Consider the following 25188-nt stretch of genomic DNA (forward strand, 5'->3'; position numbering starts at 1 on the left):
GACTATGGTGAAACCAAGTGTTAGGATACATCGTTATTACGAAGGTTTAAGGCAAGGACTGTACATTATCTATCATATTTCAACGTTATGGACGTTTTTTGTGGAATTGCATTTGGTTATTTTTGTCTCTCAACGTAAATGCACGGTTGTAATGTTGTTACCTGTAGACTAGCAATATTAGTAATATTACAATTAATACTTTTACACGTAAAAATATTACATAACGATAATTGTTCCAGAATATTCCAAATTCAAAAGAAAGTCATAAGAATTATGTTAAATCTCCCCAGCAACACAAGCTGTAGATCTTATTTCAAAATTCTAAACATTGTCACTGTACCATGCATTTATATATACGAGATTTTGATTTGCGCTCATAAACAACTCCAAAAATTTACCAGAAATGAACAAATTCACAATCACTATACAAGAAGAAGGTCTAATTTGCACCTGTTTGGACACAAAAGTTCTCTTTTTGAAAAAAGTTTTTCCTACAACAGCAGACTTCTTTATAATAAATTACCCGGGTCAATTAAACACTTAAATGCTGATGTTAAATTCAAAAAAGAATTAAAGAAATTTCTTATGGATGGTTGTTTTTATTCAGTACAAGAATATCTTGAATGTTAGTATTTACAGTTATTAAATGTTGAGTTGTACATATAAATTTATTAATAGTAGAAGATAAAGGTTTCATAGATAATTATTAATTCTAGGTTTATTGTGCGAAGATTTGACAATTTTAGTGGTAGTGCTCAATCATTTGTCAGTATAATACACCATGTTTTATATATATATATATATATATATATATATATATATATATATATATATATATTAGCATTATTTTGTAAATGTGTATTAGTTTTAGAACTGTTTTTAGTATTAATTTGACGTGTCCAACATCATCCTGTATGATCATTAGGACGAAATAAAATACATACTGTATATACATACATACATACATACATACATACATACATACCAGTGGCGTATACTGGTTAAAGGGTTTGGGCTACCGCTGACCCTATTATTACACAAAATATATCTAACAATTACTTTAATTTTAATTATTATGGTAAAACTAATAATACAAAATTATTACATTATGTTATATTATAAACTTTTTCTTTTGTAATTTCCTTGGGCTACCGCCGGTAGCCCCGGTAACCCGCAAAATACGCCCCTGATACATACATACATACATACATACATACATACATACATACATACATACATACATACATACATACATACATACATACATACATACATACATACATACATGTAGACCTACATTCCTGTGTCTACAGATCGTTCGGTGATGTTGCCAATGCAATAGTACTCATGGATTTTTTTTTATTAATTCCACTCATTGACTACATGGAATTTAATTTTTGCTTTCTTTAACATACTTTCACACTTCCTCTGAAGAATTAGCAACTAAACAGTTTCACATGCATTAGCCATCTACCTGATCTAGCGTTTGAAACTGCTTGAAATTGGCGGCATTTTGTTAACTTCCGATCGGAACTGTGGACGGTTAAATTTTTTTAATTTATTTTTTTTGGTACGGTTGACGTTTAGCACATGTTTATTACCGTGGAGGCGGAATCGCACACATGCATACAGAACTTTTTTTTTTCGTAATCGTTGATAAATATAATCGCTGTCAATTGTGAAATTTTCTTACATGTCATTGTGTTTTAATGTTATTAACTGTGTATTTCGAAATATGTGTCCCTTCGAATAACTAGAATGCGTGGATCACCGGCTTCTTTGACACATGGATTACTGTCATTTATAAGGTAAGTCCAATCACTTTTAATTTTTGGTAAAGTACAGTTTCACTTTGTACGTTTATGCAGGACATGATGTTAGTAAAACAGTTACCAGTTTGAAGGCTCATGTGCTTGTTAGATATTCGGTGTTCTCTGTGATTGTTTTATAATGATGAAAATATTATGTTACATGCAATTTGTTACATTTTAAGTACATTTTTAAAGTGATATTTCAGATTTAATTATGTTCTAAGCAATTTGCGAGTATGCAGAACATAAGTGCTTGAAGTGATTTTGTTCCACTACCACGATATGACTGTCAGGTCTGAGAACCACTATGATATTTGTGAAAAATTATCAGGTGTTCTCTTTTAAAATACTAAATTTCAGGTTCGTTGAATTATGGAGACTATTTTGGACTTGTTTTCAAATGAATTGGATTGCTATAGTCGTGTTAAATGTAGAAATGATGTTTTAGAATGTTGAGGTTATGTTGATAGTGCTCATTAAAGTCATCGGTATTTCTATACCGAAGCTTATTTCTAGGATAGGTTGTTAATTTCTGGTCATGCATTCTAAACTGGCTTCGTTCCATTCCATAGTAAGAATCTGTTATCAGTATTATAAGAAAACACAAATTAAGCCTAGCCTCTTTTAATGTAGACTCTAACTTAACCTCACTTACTGCTCTTCCGATGACAATTACACTGTGTTACAAGAAAATAACGTAGGCCTATTTATTTTTTCTGGACATGAAGTGTGTGATTTTTAGAGATATTTTTGAGCCGAATTCAGATCTATGCTTGGATTGTTTATGTCAGTATTTTGATAGAGGTTAGAATGGATGTAGCTAAGATGAAGGATTAAATTTAATTTTAATGGTATCATGACAATTGTAACAATTAACAGGAACTTTGAACGTTTTGACAACATATGACATTTTCGAAAGTTATTTTATATTAACTGTAATAAGCGTACAGTAAAGTAAATAAAACATAGGCTATAACCACTTCACAATTTACAAAAGTACTTCAGATTCGCCTTTTATGAACACTTGAGCTAGCTTTCATTAGATTATGTCAGAAATCAGTCAATATTGTGCGCAACCACTTTCTCTCATATCTCTTGGTGATTTGTATCTAGCTTTATGGAATCTCTCGTCATGTTCACCTGATACATCCTTGCATGTCTCTGTAAAGTAGCTACTTGAAGTGCGAGTGTAAGGAGTGCACTTTAAGTGACATATTGCACCCTAGATCGTAACCATTCAATGTCTCTTTTAAAAATTCTCTATAGGTAGGCCTAATCTGGAGATCTATTCTTTCAAGGAAACTGTCTGTTAGGGCCTGTATTTTTTAAATAGGCCCATATCAAAGTTTTTTTCTCTTTTTCTGATAGACATTTTCAAAATTTTGGTCTGTCATCAGTTGTCCTATGTAGGGGCCAACAAACACATCCTCTTATATCTCAGCAGGAGAAATATGAGGAAATATTTCTGCAAGAATAGGGAAATCCTCTTCCCAATTGCATCCATAGCTTATATAAATTGTTTCATGAGCTCTAGTTCAATGTGAAGAGGAGGAAGAATTACATCTTCATGAGCTACTTATAAAACACTGCTTCTGAACATTTTTGTCTCCTGTATTTCAAATTCTTGTAGGCCAAGTTTCTTTTAATTAATGGAACTGTCTGTACTTGTATGAATGTCCCATTCACACAGAAAACAAGGAAATTTGATAAAACCTAGCTGCATCCCCAAAATCTTGGCAATGGTCTTAAAATCCCCACATAACTTCCATTTGTGAGTAATATATTGAATTGTTGGACGCATATGCTGCAGTATATCGTAACTATCTTTTATCATAGTGGTATAGGCCACTGAAACAGAAGGCATTGCATTGCCATTATGCAATACAACAGCTTTGAGGCTAATTTTTTATGCATTTATAGTCTCCAATCCTGTGGATCGTAATTAAGTGAAACTCAAAGTCCTCATCAAACCAGTCACATCATATCAGAAAGTTAACTTGCCATCATATACCTATATGACTTCTTACAGACACGAGCAAGAGCATTTTCAGTGCTAGTGGAAATAACATTGTCGAAGAGGTCAGGACACTGTCATGTAGGCTTCCCATTCATTTTGATGCATTTAGCCTAGATGTCAAAGATAGGCCTATTTGTTTTTTTCTTTTTCCATAATCATACTAATAATTAACTTTTTGTGAGTCACCGGCGTGGCTCAGTCGGTTAAGGCCCTTGCCTGTCAGTCTGAAGTTGGGCTCGGGCGCGGGTTCGATTCCCGCTTGGGCTGATTATCTGTTGGGGTTTTTTCCGAGGTTTTCCCCAACCGTAACGTGAATGCCAGGTAATGTATGACGAATCCTTAGTCTCATCTCGCCAAATACCATCTTGCTATCACCAATCTCATCAACGCTAAATAACCTCGTAGTTGATACAGCGTCATTAAATAAACTAAAAAAAGCTTTTTGTGCTGCAGCTCTCCTTGGAAATTTCATTTCCCTGCCTTGTAGTGTACGTTTGTCTTTCTTTTAAAACCCAAGTTTCACATCCATGTTTATATAACTATATCTTACGAATTCACCTCTGATTGGGGTTCTGGCTGATATGTACAGTCTTAGAAAAAGTTTTGTCGCACAGATTCTTTATAAGTTCCAGAAAGGAGGCAGTGCACATGATCAAAGGACGAGCGACCTGGTTCACAAGGGGAGGGCAGTCTTGTGCTGGCCGCATTATTGCATATTTTAGGCTATATACCTGCTTGCCGCAGTGCAGGACAGTATATTCTATCCTAGGACCAACGTCTTCATCTGATTTACTAACATCGACATACACTTCATTCAGAATAGGCTATTTGAATCCCTAGTAGTTTCCTTCCTGTCTATATATTCAGCTCGCCATGGCCAATCCTTTACTTGTACTGGTCCATCATAGTATTGTGAGTTGTTTTTTTTTTCTCTGTAGAGGTTTGTGGTTTCTTGCATGTTCCCCCCCCCCCCCCCCGGAGGTATGGTGCCTGCCAGTATGCAGGATGCGTCATAGAACAGAGTCCTAAAGGCGTGATCTTGATGTATATTAATCTATGTATTCTCCTTACTTTTGCTTTGTTCTTTTGTTTTAACATGGTGGTTTCCCAGACTGGTGCTTTGTGACAGTAGGTATAATGAAACTTCTGTAAATTGTCTTCATGTTCTAGGTCTATTGTCATTTTGCTGCTTTAGCGAAAATATTTATAATCTGAATGCTTTTGTCAGTAATTTGTTTGGTGTGCGTGTCCAAATACATATCAAGATATTTGAGTTCTCTCACCTGCTGCAGCCTATGTTTAAGTAGACATTCATCTTGTTATCAGTGTTTCATTTTCTTTCTGTTATTAGTAGTAATATCGGCGATTTGTTTTCATCAAATTTAATTTTATGTAGTACTTTTGCTCAATTTTCTATTACTTTTAATTCTAGTCTTCAAGTAGAAGCAAAAGAGTGCAGATGTGTTGGGAACGAGCTCCGACAATACAGGTGACAGATCAGAGAAGATCAACACACTACACATTGAGTAGGGGAGAGTCGGGTAGTATCGGACATCGGGTAATATCAGACAGTGCTTTTCTTTCATCTACCACCGTATGGTAGTACCTGAATGATATGGTTACGTTTCTCTATGCGATATCACAGAAACGTAACTATGTCAATCAGGTACTATCATCGTGTGGTAAATGAAAGAAACTCACTGTCCGATATTACCCGATGTCCAATACTAACCCGACTCTCCCCTATAAGAGTACAGTGAAACTTCTCAACAGTGGACACCCTCGAGGATTTTCAAATTTTCCACTCCTAAGAAGTGTCTGTTATTCTGAAAAAAGGAATGCAGTCCAACAAAATTAATGTTTGATTAATATGTAATTAAGTTCAATACAGTACATGAATTAACACTACATGCACAGCTACGACAATACATAGTAAAATAAAGATGAAAAAGTAATAGATGTTAATACAGTACAGTATCCTCTCTATGTTTTAAGAAGTTTGTACTTCGGAGGGTCTTTGAACCTTAGTTTATAGATGAATTTCTACTTCCGAAATCATTTTAAGTCTTTCTGCATCTCCACTATGAATGAAATATTTATTCACTTCACTCATCTGTTTAATTGCACCCTTAGGCCTATATGAAATAACTGTTTCATTACTTTCATGACCTTTCAATTCTTCGTCATCTTCATCTTCGGTGGTGTTAGCCAATGCAGATGAGACAAGTCGATGAAACCTTCAACATACACAGCATCATCAGTAGTCTCGAGGTCTGTTGCAGAATCACCAAACAGTTTTACAAGTTCAGTAAGTTCAGAATGAGCACTTTCATTTTCACATTCGTCACTTAATGAACTACTGCTATTTATGGAAAATGCAGCCTTTAGAAAACAGTCACCTATGGTTTTGTGTTTGATTTTTTGACAGATGACATAACCCACAGCACTGCATCCAGTACGTTGAGTTTTTTCGAAAGCTGACTTGCAGTTCGAATGGTTAACAAGTTGATGTACAGGGCGGCAAGAAAATCAATTTCACATTGTCAAGTGCAACATCAGGATGCGAAGAAACATTGTCTAGGAATAAGCGATTTCGTCTTGTCTGTCCTGTCGAAACTGAATAGCCATTCTGTTATGATATTTCTAGTCATCCAAGCATTACTATTTGCTCGCCACTTGATGTCATTTAAGTTCATTCCTTTAAATCATCGTGGTTTGGCTGCTTTACCAAAATGAATGGAGCTTCAAAATCGCCCACCATACTTATGCAAAACATAACAGTAAGTCTATCTTTTACTATTCACCCCCCCCTGCCATCACACCATCCTCCCTTCAGTCACATTATTTTGTCTGTAAACAATCCTGTTTCGTCACAGCTATAAATGTCCTTTTCACTATACCCTTCATACAGATCTTTCTTAGATTACAGCTTCTACATCTCTCTGAATTCAAATTACTTCAAAATATATATTGTCCCATTGTGAAAGTGTTACAATAATCAGAAGTTGCAGCAAATCGTATATTGTCCATGAAATTTCATTTTACATTTTGCTGTGTCAAATTTCTTTCAAGGGACATTATACGATTTCATTAGTTGCTCGTCATTTATCAGGATACCATTTCGGAGGAGGATTTAATTGGGTTGTAGGGCCAATAATAGTAATGTTACTCATAATATGAGGAATTCAATTGAACCCAGAGCCTAAAAATCTTACTATTCAGTAGCTTGTAAGCATGTGGACTATTGTTGTACAGAAAACCAACCAAACAATTAGATAGACAAATATCGAAACTATGTGGAAATATAAAAATCACAATTTTCACAAAAAAACTTTAGTTAATGCTCAGTCACTGGCAACTTAAAATCAATGACAATTCAGTAAGTAATCATATGGCATTAAGATTAACTTGGACATAAAACTATTAGGATTGAAAGTAGAAAAAATAATATTGTAAAGAAAATAGGTATGTAGTTGTAAATAAGATGGAATTTAAAAAACTGTTGTGGAAAGATGAAATAGAGCGGGGTATTTTAGGAATAAATTATATTATGATAGTAAATTAATGCAGTTAGGTATAGAAGAGAGAGTTGATGAGAGCACTGACAAAGCAATAATCTAATACACTACATCAGAGTGTGAAAAGAGCAGGCGGAGAAATTACTGGTGCAAAATAAGAAATTCAAGCGATCAAGGTTACAGCTGATATGACCAAAAATCCATTAGGAGTAAAAGTCTGTGTAAGAAAGCATACAGGAACTGGAAGCAAAGTAATGGTAATGTAGAAAAAGAAACTTTCTTATAAGGTGTGTAGTTTATGACAGATATATGAATTGGAAATATATTGGAGAATTAGACGAGGACTTTAAAATAGAGGAGTTATTATAAATGTTAACTAGAATGTAGAGCAAAAAATCAGTAAGGGTAGGTGGTTTACCCATCCAATGCTGGGAAGAATTGAGTAAATATAATAAATGTTGTTAAAAATTTTTTCAACTTGTTGAGAAATATAAATATAATTTCGGAAAAAGTGGAGTTCAGCCATATTATTATCTATTTAAAAACAAAGGGTAACAGACTAATAGTTACAGTAGCATCTTATTATCTTCTCTGGAAAATATTATTATTATTAAAAAATATATAGTCACTTGCAAATTTTCAGATACAGGGTATCACTTCTTAGCCACAGGTATGTTGAAATTAGTGAACATGGTAATTCTCTTGAAAATCATGTATAAAGAAATGGAATTCATCAATATATTACAAATAAAAGTAATTTGAAGTGCAATAAATTTATTTTGCTTTAGGTTCAGTATGTGAATCTATATTACAAAATGGTAAATTTAATACTTACTATTTCTATATTACACCAATTATCTGGTAGTTCTGATTGTAATCAATAGCCATTGAAGATTCTAAATCATTATCTTCACCTTGTGATAGTCTCTTCATATCCTATCAGTCTTGAGTACACATGTTGCTTTGAACTGCCATATTGAAATGTTGTATGCCATTATCTTGACACCATAGGCAGGAAACTACCAAAATGATAGTATGCTACTCAGAATTGACCTGATTGTCCCAATATCCGGTTTTTACACAGAGGATAGCAGAGATGTCTAGCAAAATGAGCTATAACCAAAAGATCTCAGAATTTGAAATGTTGTTGTTTGTGGCTAATCGGGGATGTATGCAATGTAGGGGCAAAGGAACTGACCACCCTACCCCATTATCTCCTGGCCTAGTTGCCTCATAAGTGGTGCCTTGTTGGTATCACTTATGAGATTCAGACCTGTCTTCGGACAGTTGACTAAACAACAACCATTACCTTGCCCCAAGGGGCTGAATTAGGGACAGTATTTTTTGGTAATGATGATACACACGTAATTTTTCAAAATTACTTTCTTTGTTACATTCACCCTTTTAGATAACTAAAATATTTAACCGAAACAAACTCTCGAAATAACGCGACATTTGGATCATTATGCGAGATATGTCAATAACTACGAAATATAGCCTACCCCATTTATTGAAAAAACTACGAAATGTGCACCAAAATGTTATTCAGCATTTCTAAAAAAAATAATGTTTGTGACTTTAGTTTCAGCCAATTTGTCAATCACTTGGTAAAGCAAATATTCTTGTTTTTCCTGCATGGATATTGTATACATTCACATTTACTATTACTGTGGCTGTCAAAAAAAGTTCGATTTCTGTAGTCGATTGCAGCGAAGGTTGTGTGCAACATTCACCTATCTTCGCTGCAGTATTATGCAGCGAATGCTATATTTTGTTGCGAAGGGTTATTGGGGGGGGGGGACAGAACTACAAGCAATTGGTGTGAATTATTTGTAGGAGGTACCCTACATTGTATTGTATTGTATTGTATTTATTAACATTCCATACAGATTTACTAAAGGCTTTACCAATAACCAAAAATATATTTAAAAATAGGCTTAAGGACTTTACTAATAGACGGTAGTATATTATACACACTATTTAAAGGGTGTAATTGATGTTTTGTTATTTGAAGTGTTGTATCAGTGAAGAAGTGTGTTGTGTCAGTGAAGTGTGTTGTGTAAGTGAAGTGTGTTTGTGTCAATGAAGTTTTATAGTTTATAGTGGTAGTGCAAAGTATTTGAACAGCAAGATGTGTTTGAAGTGTTAGTGAAATCTGGATAGTATCAATGAAATGTGTCGCAGTTCCAGTGCAGTGAGTGAGTTGACAGCGAAATGAGTGTAGTGCGGAAAGGTACTTGTGCATGTATGAACATATCGTACTCGTGGATTTTAGTTCGAACTTAGGGTTAAGATACAAATTACATTTACTTGAAATGTTATTTTAAGTGATCGTGCTTCATTTAATTTGGGATGCTCATTATTATTATTATTATTATTATTATTATTATTTTTTTTTTTTACCTACAGAATAGAAGACGTGAGAAGTTAGGTACTTCTTTAATTTGGCCCTAAATAATCTTATGTTTTGAGTTTCACTTTTTATATCGATAGGGAGGCTATTAAAAAAATTTACTGACATATAACGCACTCCTTTTTGATAGCACGATAGACAGTGTGAACAGTGAGAGGGACTTTTTTGCATGCATGAAAATACTCAGTGACATTCCTGCAGATAATGTACATACAAACATTGCTTAGTTGATATTTTGGCGATGCTGATATGTGATATGTGTAAACAAAAAAAATAACAAATGTGTTTTATTAAACATAACACAATACACTTACTGTCTGACTGAGTGGTTATGTCACATCTCGATTTCCTCCACCCGTTTCTGTAGGCCTCTCTGTAAAGGCTAGTGGCTGGGATGTTAGGCTCTTTCCTGAAAATATTTGATGCTCGGAATTGGAAGTGTACATAATATTATACAACTCTTTAAAATAATTTAAAGAAAAGGCCCTGTAAAATAACTGTTACCAGTATGTGACTTCCCCTGTTCTGCCAACCCTGCGACATAACCACTCGGTGGACAGGAACTGATAAATTATTTCACAAAATAGCCACCGAATTGACAACTTATTTCAGGAAATAGCCACCAAAATATTGGTAGATTTATGACCGAAATCATTTATTTTATTTCACCAAAAATATGGTCCCTATGTATCATTATTCAATGTAGGCTATCAAAGTAAATAGCAAAATGTTATTCATATGTAGACTAATGCTTGGAAACCACTTTTAAGGAATGATTAAACCGTGTTTCTTGAAGGTAGCACATCTTTCATTTAAGTTTACCAGACGTTACTGGTATGTAGCCTACTGTATGTATAAATGAGGAGGCGAGACCTAGCATGTGAGCTGTGCGAGAAGGGAAAGAATAAGCTATCAGAAATCATGATGATTAATATTATGCGAATCTACTGACACAGAAATTTATCTCAGAACTAAAACCTATCTTCCCCCTCCATACCCATTCGTGATATAGCTAGGGCACATGATGTCACAGAACAGGTCTTGTTTCCTCTACTATACTGTATGTACGTAGAATGGATGGTGATGGTGGTCTTGATAAATGATTATGATGTTTGTGTTAAAATATTACACGTTAAAATCCAATATAAACTTCCACGCATTCTTAGGGTACGGCCACACGAGCTACATTTGTAGCAAGTTTTCTGCGACAAAAGTAGCTGGAATTATAGACTGCATTGAGTTAAATGGAAGTGGCCACACGGAGCAGTAAATGTAGCAAGTTTGGCGCATCCCAAGGTCGTGTCGCAACTCGAATGGGTCCGGGTCCATTTTTTCTGCGACATTTAAGCTGCTGTTGGGTGACCACACATAGCGACATGCAGCTACAAATGTCGCTGCGATGTGTGGTGTATCAGTATGTTTGTCATTTCGTTTACATATTGTAGCCGGGTCATCATTTCTTGTAACCTAGAAGTATTTGACTTCTCTGCCTTTGGTTTTCTTCGCATAATTGTTGCATCCGAACATGGCACAATCTGGGGTTTTGTAGTTTTTAAATCGTAGGTATGTAGAAAAACCTGTATAAACTTTTTAAAATACATTTCTTAATTTTACAATAATAATAATAATAATAATAATAATAATAATAATTTATTTATTTATTGATATTTATGTGCTGGACAACAGCCATAGGCCAATGAAAGTCCAGCACAGTGATACAAATAATGCAATAAAATGAACAACTATCGTACACATTACATAATAGAGACCAAAAAAAAAAAAAAAAAAACATAGATTACAATGATTAGTTTACAAGAATTAATACTATTATATTTTATGGAAAGGAGTTGATTCATACAAAAGTATTACCAAAATGTGTAGAAAGATAATGCAATTAATATTAGCAAAGACATTGCCATGTTCTAATACTTCTATATATTGAATGGATCGAAATCGCCTACATGTAAGTTAGCATGTTTAATACATCTGGAGACCAGCGAGGAAGATTTAGAATTTCTAATATAGAAGAGTTTGTGATGTCTCATGTCCTTCATAGGAATACGAAGGCTGACACTGTTTAAGAAAGATTGACAATTAATGTCACCTTTAAAGACCTTGCATAATAATAATAATAATAATAATAATAATAATAATAATAATAATAATAATTATTTATTTATTTAGAATATTAACGTGCAAAACAACAGCACAAGGCAACAATAATAATAATAATAATAATAATAATAATAGAAATAGCAATAATAATAATAATAATAATAATAATAATAATATAGCAAGCAATGATCAGTGATAAAGTCATTAATAAAGTGATATTCGTGTGTCTTTTATTCAACGAAAAACTTTCAAGTTATTTAAATATGCTCTAAATTTATTCTACAAAAATTCCCTCTCAGTAGACTACCTACACATATGAACAATTCTTTATTAGAAAAAATTAATTTTAGAAACAACGAATAATTATAGTAATAATAAAATAAAACTTAGGGGCAAACGTCTGACATGTTAGGTCTATTCGTGACCAATAATTTTCCACCTTAACCCTTAACTACTATTGTCATTTTTTGGAACACAAGTACTATCATCGGGTCAAATCTGACCCGAAAACATTTTTCTATATATTTCGAGACTGAGAAAAGTTGTGAACTTTCTATTAACGCACACACTATTTTGAAGGTTTTAAAGACCATATTCATAACATTTATTGAAATTATCCAATTTACCTTCTCTAATACATCATGTTTAAATGTTAGTCAAATTTTCATCATACATTTTCAATGATTTGCAAATACATACAAAACATGTATTATTAATAATTTAATCACTATACATATGCATTATTACTGTTATTGAAGCATGAAACAATAAAGCTGTCAAGGAAATTGGTGAAAATTTGATTTCTTTAAACAAAATTGCAAGCAACTAATATACTCGTATAACAAAAACTGTGAATGGAAAAGAAAGAAGATCAAAATTATCATCTTCATTATTTGGCCATTAAACATCAAATAAAAAATGTTCCTACGATAAAAAAAAATCACTGAATACATGAAAGAATAGCTAAAAGACATATGAATAATCCATGACCAGTGTCACCAGGTACCAACAATATTCATCTTCATTGACACTTTTACTCATCACTGTCTCTTCATGCATCTCTTCACTGCAAGGATTATGTATCTCTTCATTGTAAGGATTACAGATGATCTTAACAGTGCAATACTTCTTGCAAACAGTTCTATTGCATTCACTGCAGACTGTGGAATGCTTGTTGTCAACAGAAGATGGGCAAACATAATGCGTCTTCATTTTGTAGGTGGCTCCTTTCTTCTCTCAGGTTTATCCTTCTCTCCAACAGTTTTCTTCATGGTTGCTCGTAATATTCTAGGAAGTCTAGATTCAATCATCCTTCGTTGAATATGTGGGCTAACTAAAGCTTTCCCTAAATTTACACCGAAATCCCTACGACTTATGTTTACATGTAGGTCTTTCGATTTGAAAAACACATGAGCATTGACAGAAGCAATATCCAGTAATGCCATGAAAATTGCAAGTGGTCATCTTCTCTTTCTTCTCTGAACAGAGTCATTTGCACACTTTTGGTCCAATGAATCTACCCCTCCTTTAGTTCTGTTGTAATCTTCAATAATTTCTGGCTTTCCATTTTCGGCAATGCTGCTGTCGTGATGCATTGAAGAAATAAGACAAACAAATTTTCCTTTTTTTGGTACATAGCTTACTAAGGTTTTATCCTTGGTAAAAAAACTTCTTAGTTCCTTCTGCATCCTTTTTCGTTGGGATAATGTTCTCGGGTACCTCCCGTTTGTTCTTTCTTACGGTTCCTATGTACGTCAGTCCAACTTTCAATAGTTCGTCGACTAGCTCAACAGAACTCAACCAGTTGTCACCAGTTATGTTTCTGTTTGAGTCTGCATATGGCATGACTAATGAGAGTTACATTTTGTGTTGGAATACTCAACTTTCTTGGATTTGGAAAATTCCATTTGCCACTGTATATGAAAGCATTTACCAGATAGTGCCTTTTAAAATCACACAAACATATAATCTTCAAACCATCTTTCTGTGGCTTGCTCTTTATATACATACAGAACAGACACCGTCCACGAAATCCAACCAACATTTCATCAACAGTTAAAAATTCAGATGGTGTATAGTTGGCTTTGCAGTTGGCAATAAATCATTCAAATATTTCTGAAATAGCGGTTGTTCTATCACCATTTTCTTTCCTTAGTTCTCTCTCTGCTGGATCATCAAACCTTATTGTAATCAATAGAAACCGAAACCGATCTAAACTCATTGTGGCTCTGAAAATATCTCTGCCGGTACCGTCAGGGCACAAACTTTTTGCGTCCTCATTGCCAGACTGCACATATCTCTAGTTCACGTTCTGCCAATATAGATGCCTCTGGTTCTTTAGCTGGTCCTGTAGTTATAGCTGGTTCCTGTTGTAGAAATGCAGATGAACCCTCTTCACGAGCCGCCACTAATCCTGCTTCACGAGCTGCCACTAATCCTGCTTCATGAGATGCCACTGTTAATGTGTATGATTTTTATCATCCGGCACAGCAAATATCTCTGGTTGATGATCTAGTTCACTTGAATTATCTGTTGAGGATTGTAATATTTCCCTGAGATCTTCATCTGGAATTTCTTCCTCACTCTGTGTATCTTGATCACTTACTATAGTTTCTGGATCATTTAAATCATTGTTAGAGACTTAGTCTAACAAGCAGTAATTTTCTTCTCATTCATGGTGCAATTATTCAGAAAATAAAATACAATATAAAAACACTTATCGCAAAGAAAGTTGCATTAACTACTATTGTCGGGTCACTGCTGACCCGACTTCCTCCTTGTGAGCAAGATACAATTTTTTCTCACGAAAATCAAGCTTTGACTGATGCAGAACACCGCCGTGGAAGAATACAGAAAGCCACAACAATGAATTATTAAAACTCGCACAGATATCTAAGATATTAAAGTAACTGGGTCATTATTGACCCGACGATAGTAGTTAAGGGTTAAACGAATTAACGTTGTTGTTAGTTACTGGGAATTTCTATTATGAAATCCATATTTTTAAACTTTGAATTTATATTAATATTTATTTCCGATTTAGTAATTCCCAGAGGAGACTCAGCGAGCCAAAGAATATACAAGTCAAAAGACTTTTATCTACTGGCAATAAATAAAGAATGAATATCCTGCAAAAGAAAACAAAAAAAAATTGCAATAAAAGTACAAACAACCGTGTAAAATGAATGGCCATGTTTTAATTTTTTAGGAATGAGATAGAAAGCGAAAATCAAATGTCATGTAAAGGACACACAGATTAAGACTTTAAAAACAGTGAAATAACAAATCAAAGTTATTCATTTTACAGTAGAGAATTACAATAATTTAGTGCAATGTAAATTTACAAATGCGTATGGATACACGCGTAAGCTAATTTTAAATACTATTTTCTTAATCTTACTTCTGTTTTTTATTACTTCACCAGAAGGAAAAGTAAATATCGCCACTAAGTTCCCTTCTGGTAATTGAATTTGCAGCCAGGCATACAACACCTTGGCATTTTATTCAGGCCTAATGTATTCAAAAATAAAACAAGTGACATTGATGAGTGCAGTGAAATTTGTCTCTCGAATTAGCTATAAGATATCGCCATTTGTACCACCCTGCTTATCTTATAGCGTGAGAATATCTTTTGTTTGTGAAAAAAACTTTATGAGACATGAGACTGTAACATACCCTAAGATTCATCTTTCAGTTTCCCCCTCCCCCGAAATTTAATAATCTGAGGAACGTGATCTATCATGTTTAAGAGAACGTAAACTCTGTTTTCTATTGGATAAGATGTACAGTGGGAGAAAGGCATTCTCAAATTTGAAGGAAAACCAGTTTTTTTTTTTAATGGTTAAAATTCTCAGTATGTATATGTAATCATAACAACAGAATCAACTTGTGTTTATGAGGGAGTGAAGTAGAGAGGGAGATTGACTTTTAGATGGGAAATTATTATCATGACAGATTTATAACAATACGATGCCCATATATATGGCATATTTTGTTACTAACAATACCGTGCCAATAAATATTGCTTCCCTTGTGTATAGTCCAGCTAAGTTGCCCTATTTTTTAACTCTCTTCAAAATATCTTTCTTTAAAAAGTACATACATTTTTCTTCTTTCAATTTCGACCTAAAGAATTCTTCAATAACAAAATGTATACAAAAACGTTCTAGCAAACCCTTCACAGCAACTTTGTTTGGTAAAAGAAGTACAATTCTTTTGCAGGACAGACCTCACAAATCAGTATTTCTTATAAATATTATTGTGTTATAAAGACATTTCCACTTTGAGTTGTATTTTGGGATATAAGGATCAAGTTTAAATTGTCGCAACTCCAATAAGCATTCTGCAAAACCAAGAAAAAGAGAATTTTTATGATAGATGTGTTTACTTATACTTTTTTCAAAATACCGTTTTTTGAGAGTACACATTTTTTCATTAATTTTCGACCAAAGGTTTCCTTCAGTAATAAAACCTATACAATAGCGTTCCAGTAAACCCTTCTCAGCGACTTCATTTGGTAAAAAAAAAACACAGTTCTTTTACAAGACAAATCTCTCAAATGAAGGGTACAGAGAAAAAACGAACAGTCACAATTCTCATAAGGGTGACGACATCATTTAATTTAGTATATTACTGCAAAATTTATGTGTTTTTCTTATCATAACTGGTAAAGGAGAATCATCCTTTCCAATTTTTTCATTAGGAACAGCACTAAATTTTGCAGTAATATACTGAATTAGATGATGACATCACCCTTAACAAAATTGTGACTCTGTTCGTTTTTTCTCTGTACCCTTCAAATATGTTACAACCAGATTGCCTTTTTGAGTTGTGTTTTGGGTCATGTCTAAAACTCCTATTTACTTGGAGATGCTTCAGAAATTCATGTATTGACAAGGGAAGAGCATGTCTAATCTGTCGTACAATCCCAATGACCCTTCTACAGAACCATGAGAAATTAGGTCTTCATACAGCCTTTCAGCAAACCCTTCACCCACACCGTACTTTCGATTGTTACTGACGAACAATATTGCTTGTTGTAAAATCGACGCAGGAATAAAAGTTAACTTTATGGCACTGCTATAAATTTTCTTCTCATGCGCATTACAATTTTGTGACCATAATAATGTACACTAACAACACACACAAAGCGACTTTGGCTTCATACTCCATCTCGGAAGAAAGCTTCCACTACACTACTGCTGAGTTCTGCAAAACGCAAAAGAACTAGCTTCAAATTTCGCTACGTGTGGCATGTCATGTGGCCACACGTAGCGACATTTAATTCAGAAACTAGCAGTAATTGTAGCGCCCGTGTGGCCACCCATTTTGCGACAATTACGGCAGCTACATTTGTAGCAGAAAACTTGCTACAAATGTAGCTCGTGTGGCCGTACCCTTACTTCAGTTTTATATAGGCCTACAGTGAGGGGCAGAAATGTTGAGCGGCTTGAGAATGTCACACTGCGCATGCTCTGGGCCACTAGCCTGGTTCATACCATGAAGAGATATTCGTGTCTCTTTCCTGTTTAAAGATTACATATATGTGCTGAGAAGACTGTAAAACATGGGAGGGAGAGTACTATTTAAAATACGTATACAAATATACAGACGTAAAATGCTCTACTTTTTGAGAAAAAAACAAACCCGAAGAATAGCTGGGAGCATTCTACCGTATTATGAAATCATCTAATGCTTGAAGACAAGCGAAGTGGTCCAGTGGGTAAAGCGTTTATGTCTAGAGTACGGGATCGACGCGACTGTTTGAATCCCGACACGATCATATTTTTAAACATATAAAAAATGTGGACCCTTTTCATATGGCATCATATTAATATGAGTTCCTAAATGTTATGGTATATTAATAATATTATCTACAGCATTTATCTTTTCACTAAACATCGCTTTAATTCTATAAATCAATTAACTCATTCCAAAGACGTTGTAATAAGTTAATCAATCATTATACTGTAAGCATATGGAATTCGTTGGTTTCAATTAATGCTTCAAAGAAACAGTCGTTAAATGAATTGAAATATTTAATGACACTTTTTTCTTAGAATAAACAAACAAATATTACATACTTATTAAAAAAATACGTGGATGTTAGCGGATTCGAACCACTACATGATCCGATTTAAGGAATAATCAGCTGAAAGTGTATCTCTGCGCCACAGTACATAATATATAACCTTGTCTTGTCCAAAGGAAAGTTGTTGGGGTATCATTCGGAGGTAATCGGAGTCTCCGATTGAAAACGCGCAAACAACCGCTCCAGAGACTACCTAATCATGCTCAGCAATGATGGAATTTTACATTTTTCAAATAATTTACTGTTGAAACCCTCTTCGTGTGTACTGCAACATATTCAAAACTTTTCTGAACTATATTTGCTGGGTTAAGTAATTCATATGAAGTTACGAACAATAAATAAGAATCTTTTAACTTATATTTTTCAATCTTTTTAATGATTACCTTACTGACATGCTTTTATAATTATGTTATTTATGTTTTTAAATTCGAACCGAAAGTGTTAATTATTTCGCCTACTGATTTCCCTATATTACCGGAAGTTATAGCTTTGATTCTATACTTCAGTTCATTTACTTTCGATAGGCCTACAAGAACGTGATCGTAAAGATATTGACTGCGTTCTAAATCGAAAACTACTTTGGCAATACAGTACCTATATTCACAGTTTTCATATACAAAAGCAGCCTGTGCTTTTACTAAACTACAAAATATTTTTTTATTTTTTTTTACCGCTTTTAACCAATTGGCTGCAGATGTACTTTTGAAAGTCAGTTGGGCAAAAAATTCTTAAGAACACCGAAATATTTGCTTATGTACAGTAGTGGCCCCCCCCCCCCAAAAAAAAAAACCAGACCAATCCTTGTAGCCTTGTTCACTCAGGACCACGATAGACTGGTAACTAAGACTTTCGTGGTTCGAATTTTGCCTGGGAAGGAGACTTTTTTTTATTCCATTTTCAAATTTATTCGCAATACTTTTCGATTGCAGCGATATTTCAGTACTTAATTAACTTATTATTCCCAGAACATGAATTTTACCAGCAATCGAAAAGTATTGGGAATAAATTTGAATAAGGAACAAAAAAAAAAAAGTTTCGTTCTCAGGCAGAATTCGAACCAAGAAATTCGTAGTTACCAGTCTATCGTACTCTGGAGTGAACAAGGCTCTGAAATCAGCTACAAGGTTCGGTCCGGTTTTTTTTTTTTTTGCTCCTACTATACTCTACAGATTTAAACAAACTCCTACCCCGTCTAGCCCATCTACATAAAACTGGTTCTGGGTACAAGAGAATTGAGTCATCACCGTGGTTTTCATCTAGGTATGAGAGGCACTTGTATTTTATTTTCCTTGACGAGGTAAACCAGTTCTTGGTTTTGGACACTAATAAATTAATTGCATTTAAGTTCTTTAAAAAAATCTCCAAAAATATTAAATTTATGAGCCCAATAACCTATATGAAATAATGATTCTCCATTACTCCAAGAAATCAAACCAATTTAACACACAGGTAATAGAATCTGTTATAAAAATTACGTTTTCTCAGTCAATTGAAGATGCTTCTAACGTTTCGAGGTAGCTTGTGAACAGGTCCTGCTGTTTGCAGAGTCCTAGAATGCAGTCTAAAATACATGTTTCTTGCTGAAACTAATCATCTTGTGTTTTAACTAGATGGCAAATTCGCAGCGACCTGCCAGTTCTGTTTGTCACAATTTATATAACTTATATCTAATTCTTGTGTGGCAATTATTTTTTTTCAGCCATTCACTGCAGCGAGAAACGGACTCTTGTCCCAAATGGTTAGCCTTGTGGTGGTCCCCAATCCTAAGCACATTAATAAAAAGTATTTTATTAATTAACATAAATAACTTGTAGAAATTATATACCTGACCGGAAAAGTACTATAAATTAGCTTTCAAACTTGAATTCAACTTCATTTTGCGAGTATACGTGCTGAATATTTTGGAAAGATGATACCGGTACTTAAAAATGAAAGGATACACCTAATTAAAATAGTGAGATATAATAGTAAAACTAACAAATACAGTCGTATATTAAGAAAAATTCTTACCTGACACATATTTCTGAAGTCAATCTGTGACTGCAGGCTCATCCACATTTTCTGTATAATAGGAATATTTGAATTTAAAAACATCGTCATATCGACTACAAACTCCATTTATTCCTTTTGGTCTCCTTTTGACGATTTAACGAATTTCCAATTGATGCTTTTCTTTTAGGAGTTATAATTTTCCTTTCAGTGGTAGATGTTCTTTATCTTTTAAATAATGTTTCAACCAGCGATGACCAACTCATGTTCTTTGTGCAAGAGTACTCTTCGTTGTATACGAGCAGTATGCAAGAGCAGATCGTTCCAATGCTTGCCATTTCAACGTTGCTCTTTTTGCTCGTGAGTACATACAGTGCTTCGTAAGAGGAACTGAATTGGTCATCACTGGTATGGACACTGTGTCACGTTTCTTCCAATCTACCCTCACTTTACAAAATTTACACGTAGATATTCTAGCCGTCTGAGCTACTAAGTCGAGAGATCTCTTCACGAAGGTCCGGGTCCAAAATGCAGATAACGAACATTATTGTGTGAATCGCACTATAAAACGACCTCCAATAGTCCGGCAATTACGTTATTCCCGTATTGCGTCTTTCAGCACAATTTACATCTTTGCTACAGATTGTAGCAGACTAGAGATCATGGACATCGATAGTTATATCTGGTTTTTATCTTTGAGATAGTCTTTTAATCTGCATATAGTAATCGAACTTCGTTTCTCTACTTAGAAAACATTTCAGCGTTCCAATATTAGTTTTCGTAAGAAAGAAAGTAAAGGCTGAAACAAATTTCGTAACAGTTTTCATTTCACTGTTGTATGGATATAAGTATCTTTTTACTCCCGCAGGATATTGACGAGAACCTTTGAGAGCTTGAATCCGTAGTGGATGTCAAAATATTACTGATTAATTATACAGTCATTTCTAACTGGCCAACCTATGACGTCGGAGCATGTTTTCCCTTTTGGAGCAGAGCTGGAAGGGCACGTGAGGACGGGTAATGTTGTCTCCGCTATTTAAACCTCTCCATCGCTTCCTCTGTTACTCCCCTACTTTGCCATTTTACATTATGCTTCCCCTGTCAATGAGCTCGTGAGCAGGTAATGTGACGTCACAGAGAGCAATTGGAAATGCCTGGATGCATACAGCGATATTTTTCACGACTACCATGTAACATGGCTTAAAGTTAATTAAGAAATTTCCGAGCGCATGCTTAAAAAATTGTCCAAGAGTCGTTTGGAAGCGAGGCCCCTATGACAGAAAATAATGCCTTGATTGAGACAGTGGCGTAGCGTCAATGTAAGCTAAAGAGCTCAGCTTCCCCAGTTAATAATAATTTCATAATAAACCTGCAGTTTGTGAATAAAATTATTTATTAATTTTAATAGAATTTATATTTACGCGTTTAATATTGTGATGCGGCAGCTCAGGATGATTTGTGATGCAGCAGTAAACAAGAAGCCTGCACACACCAGCTTCCAAGCAGACTGGTTTCTTACACTCATTCTTCTGTGTAACCCACCCCGCAGATTTTCCATCCCTTTCTAACTAAACTACCCTGGTCGCAAGGGTAGCAAGAAGCTAGCTTTGACATTGAAAATAAGTAGTTTCCGAGTTATCCCTTTCCATCAGTTGTGTTCAGTTGAAGTGTTAGTGTGCATTGTGGCTGATATAGTAAATAATGAGCGAAATAACAGTTCCTGGCACCAATTTACTTGAAGTTTTAGGACAATTCTATTATCAAGACTGACTTACGAACAAAAGTGTGATCTAAAAAACAAATGACCGACTCCCTTGCTGTCAATGAAGGGCACAACCAAAAGACAGATGCATACGTAATGATACTAATACTGTATCTATTGACCGTTAATATTGTGATTCCTCTAACTATGACAGGGAGTGAGCTAATGTTATACGTTTACGTGTCTATTTGTTAGATATATGTGTAAACCGTGAAATCATATTTTACTACGAACCATTTGAGGTCATGCCTTATTGGTGTTACTTACGAGGTTCCAACCAATCTTCGACTGCTGACTTGAAATTGACTATTTATTTTAAGACTATATTTTTGTAATACGTTTTCTCATATTGCATGAAAGACAACTTGAATTAGCTTCCCCTGCTCAAAATTTCATGCTACGCCACTGGATTGAGAGGTTCTCACTCGGCGCTCTCTGATCATATTTTATGACAGGGGTGTCATTCACCGCTCATACGTGCCCGACCGCACGCCCTGCGTTTCCCATACGGAACACGCCGTTTAAGGCTGGTTCACAATAAACCGGGAACTGAAACGAGAAATGTTAAAATAAATGTATTTAACATTTCCGTTCTCGTTCTCGTCATTTCCGTTCCCGGTTTATTGTGAATCAGGCTTTACAGTGGAGAACGATAAAAGGAAGGGTTGAACATCTTCGTAACATAGTCATGATAAAGGCAAGCAAGAAGTCGTACAGTAAGTTCCAGTCCGAATGGGCTGTTGATTTCTTGTGCATAGAACACGGAGGCGATATTATGTACTTAATATGTAAAAATATATATTTTGTTACTTAGAGAAGTAGTATCAAACGACAGTACGAAATATTTTATGCCGACTATTTCGCTTATATGACGTCATTCCATTTTCGACCAATGAAGTGTAATGAAATTTTGAATTCCAACCAATCACAGTCAGACTTTGCGATAATTTCTGCAGCTAGATTTATCGCTATCAATTTATCACATGGTCATTCTTTTGTTTAGTCGTTGTCGCCAACTGTTTACCCGTAAATTTATGATCATAAATACATTAAGATGCAACTACACAGTTAAACTTTTCTTTCAACTCTAAAGCAATGAATGCAAGATTGATATTTAATATTAATTAATATATTTACGCAGTGAAGACCACGTTGAAAACGGCTGACCATGTAGACACAAAATCTTTATGCATCTTAATTGAACGTACAGTTTCCCTAGAAAAGGATGAGACGATTGAGTATTCCTAAGTCTCAGATGCAAGACACTGCGCATGATCAGAGACCAGAGCACTGATACACAAGATAACGAATATTGAGTTACTTAAATTCAGGCTATTTGGTTTGTTACTAGCATCGTTCCGAAATTCATTCAAAAACTGCAAAAAATATGATAGTATTACGTAAATAAAAGGTAAATATATACATAAATCGTGTAGTTAAAGCGACAATGGACCTTCATGAGTAGATCGACACTCCGCACAGAAAGGAAAGCTTTCGTGTCGTTTCAATAGCTCAGACGCTAAGACTTCTGCGTGTCATGTAGAAGAGTGCGAGTTCGATTCCTAGTCTACACAACGATTTTTTTGTCTAAATAACTTTGAAATTGCTAAATAATGTTGAAATAGAGTTTTACAAAGTCCTCAGATTAATTATTAAATGCATCTGTTAAGTAACAAATTGCAGTATCTTTTGCAAAATCTTGAATGTTTAATTTGTCAATAATATTTCTGTACTATGTATATACTATAAGACGTTAAAAGAATTTGCAATAGATTTGGGATCCTCTACTTTATAATCACTGGTTTTAATGAAAAAATATTCTCTTTCTTAGGATATCTATAAGTTTAACTTTAATAATATTCCGAATAGCTTTAATTGCATTATCTGAATTTTGTACTTTTCTATTCAAATGTATTCTATTTCCCTCTTTCATAATTTTTGATAAATTACACTGTACTTCTTGCAGTATTTAAGAACATGAGGATCATTACATTGCAACTCATTACATATGATTCTTCTTTTTAATATATGAGATTTTGAAGTCCCTGCGTTATCTACATGTTTTTACTTTTGAATTTTTTCACATTTAGTGGAGAACATCCACTGAAGTGATTCTGAAATTAAGTGAAAAATACAATACATTTACTCTTAATATCAGTAGTACCAGTATCATATACGTTTTTCCAAGATTCATTTTGTAGACATAAATGTAAGTAGTCACTAGATACAGCATTTACGACCCTTTTTTAGTTTTTAAATTAATATTTTGAAATTGTTCAGTGACATTGGAAACACTTAGGATTTGTTTATCATGTTCAGACAAGCCATTGATTATAGGTTCTGTCGAATAGGAATTCAGTCTAATTCTGTGTACAAAACTTTTATCAATGGCTGTGCTACTTCAGCTTGTATGCTGAAAACGACTCTACGACTAAGATTTCCAGTTTCAAGGAGTGAATTTAATTTACTTTTACGGAAAAGTTCCGTCACTACAGATCACAAATTCCATATGAGATTTCTAAGGTATTTTCTTTACAAATTCAATGTTGGCTATAAATATTAAAAAAGAATGTAAGAAATATGAATGGTTGTAGTTAGAAGTCTGATTTACATTATAAAAAGCAAGAAGTTACATTCCTCGGCAAGATTCGAACTTTCGATGTTTGGTTTTGTCGTCCAACGCATAAGCACAGACCTATTTAAGGCTTATGTTAATAACCTAGAATTTAGCTGTAGCAATGTGGTGTCATAACTTGGGATTTGTTTACTTAATGTAATTAGATTTAATTTGATTAGTTTCGCAACAATAATTGGACTTACTGTTATATCCTGTTATTTAAATATTTAATTTAGGGTTGATTTATTAACTCTTACTGTGCAAGATGCCCCTTATTTCAATAATTCTATATCACGTTAAATAGTCATTGTCTACACTAAAGTATTATCGTCATCCCTTATTTCTCATCGTAATGGCGAACCGACATGACATGAGACAGCGAGTTACAGCTCTAGTTGAGGCTGGATATGGGTATGGGGCTAGATCTGCTGGCCGTTTGGTCGGTGTTCCTGGAAGTACAGCCGCGAGGGGGTTCATCGTTACCAAGATTCAGGGGAGGTCGAAAATCGCCCTATTCCTGGGCTTCCGCGGATTTCTTCATTGGAAGAGGATGCTCTCTTATTCGTGACAGTTCGACTCGACCCCTTTTGGATTGCTAACGAAATAAGAGCAGCATCTAACTTTCCCGGTTCTTCACAGACTGTGATCAGCAGGTTGAGGAACCGCGGTATTAGGAGCCGGAGGGCTGCGCAAATGGATATATTGGGGGAAGCACAAGCTGTCAAACGTCTTGCCTTCGCTACCAATCGAGTGGATTTTGATTGGAGAAATGTATGATGGTATGTGGACAAGATTTTAAATTAACAGGTCTCTTTTTGTTTTTTTATGATTTTTGTTTCAGGAAGAATACTTTTA

The 25188-nt window shown here is 34.5% G+C and overlaps 1 protein-coding gene across 12 annotated transcripts in view; it reads left to right on the forward strand.

The window, feature by feature from the left end:
• Nucleotides 1–1579: 1579 nt before the first annotated feature.
• Ipk1 (Inositol phosphate kinase 1) overlaps nt 1580–25188 on the forward strand; it is a 1778442-nt gene continuing 1754833 nt past the window's right edge. For all 12 annotated transcript variants that reach the window (XR_011334445.1, XM_069837977.1, XM_069837964.1 and 9 more), the window contains exon 1: nt 1580–1808. The gene's annotated coding sequence lies outside the window, so the exon portion shown is untranslated. The remainder of the gene's footprint in view (nt 1809–25188) is intronic.

Source organism: Periplaneta americana, chromosome 10, assembly GCF_040183065.1.
Source record: "Periplaneta americana isolate PAMFEO1 chromosome 10, P.americana_PAMFEO1_priV1, whole genome shotgun sequence".
Taxonomy (NCBI): Eukaryota; Metazoa; Arthropoda; class Insecta; order Blattodea; family Blattidae; genus Periplaneta; species Periplaneta americana.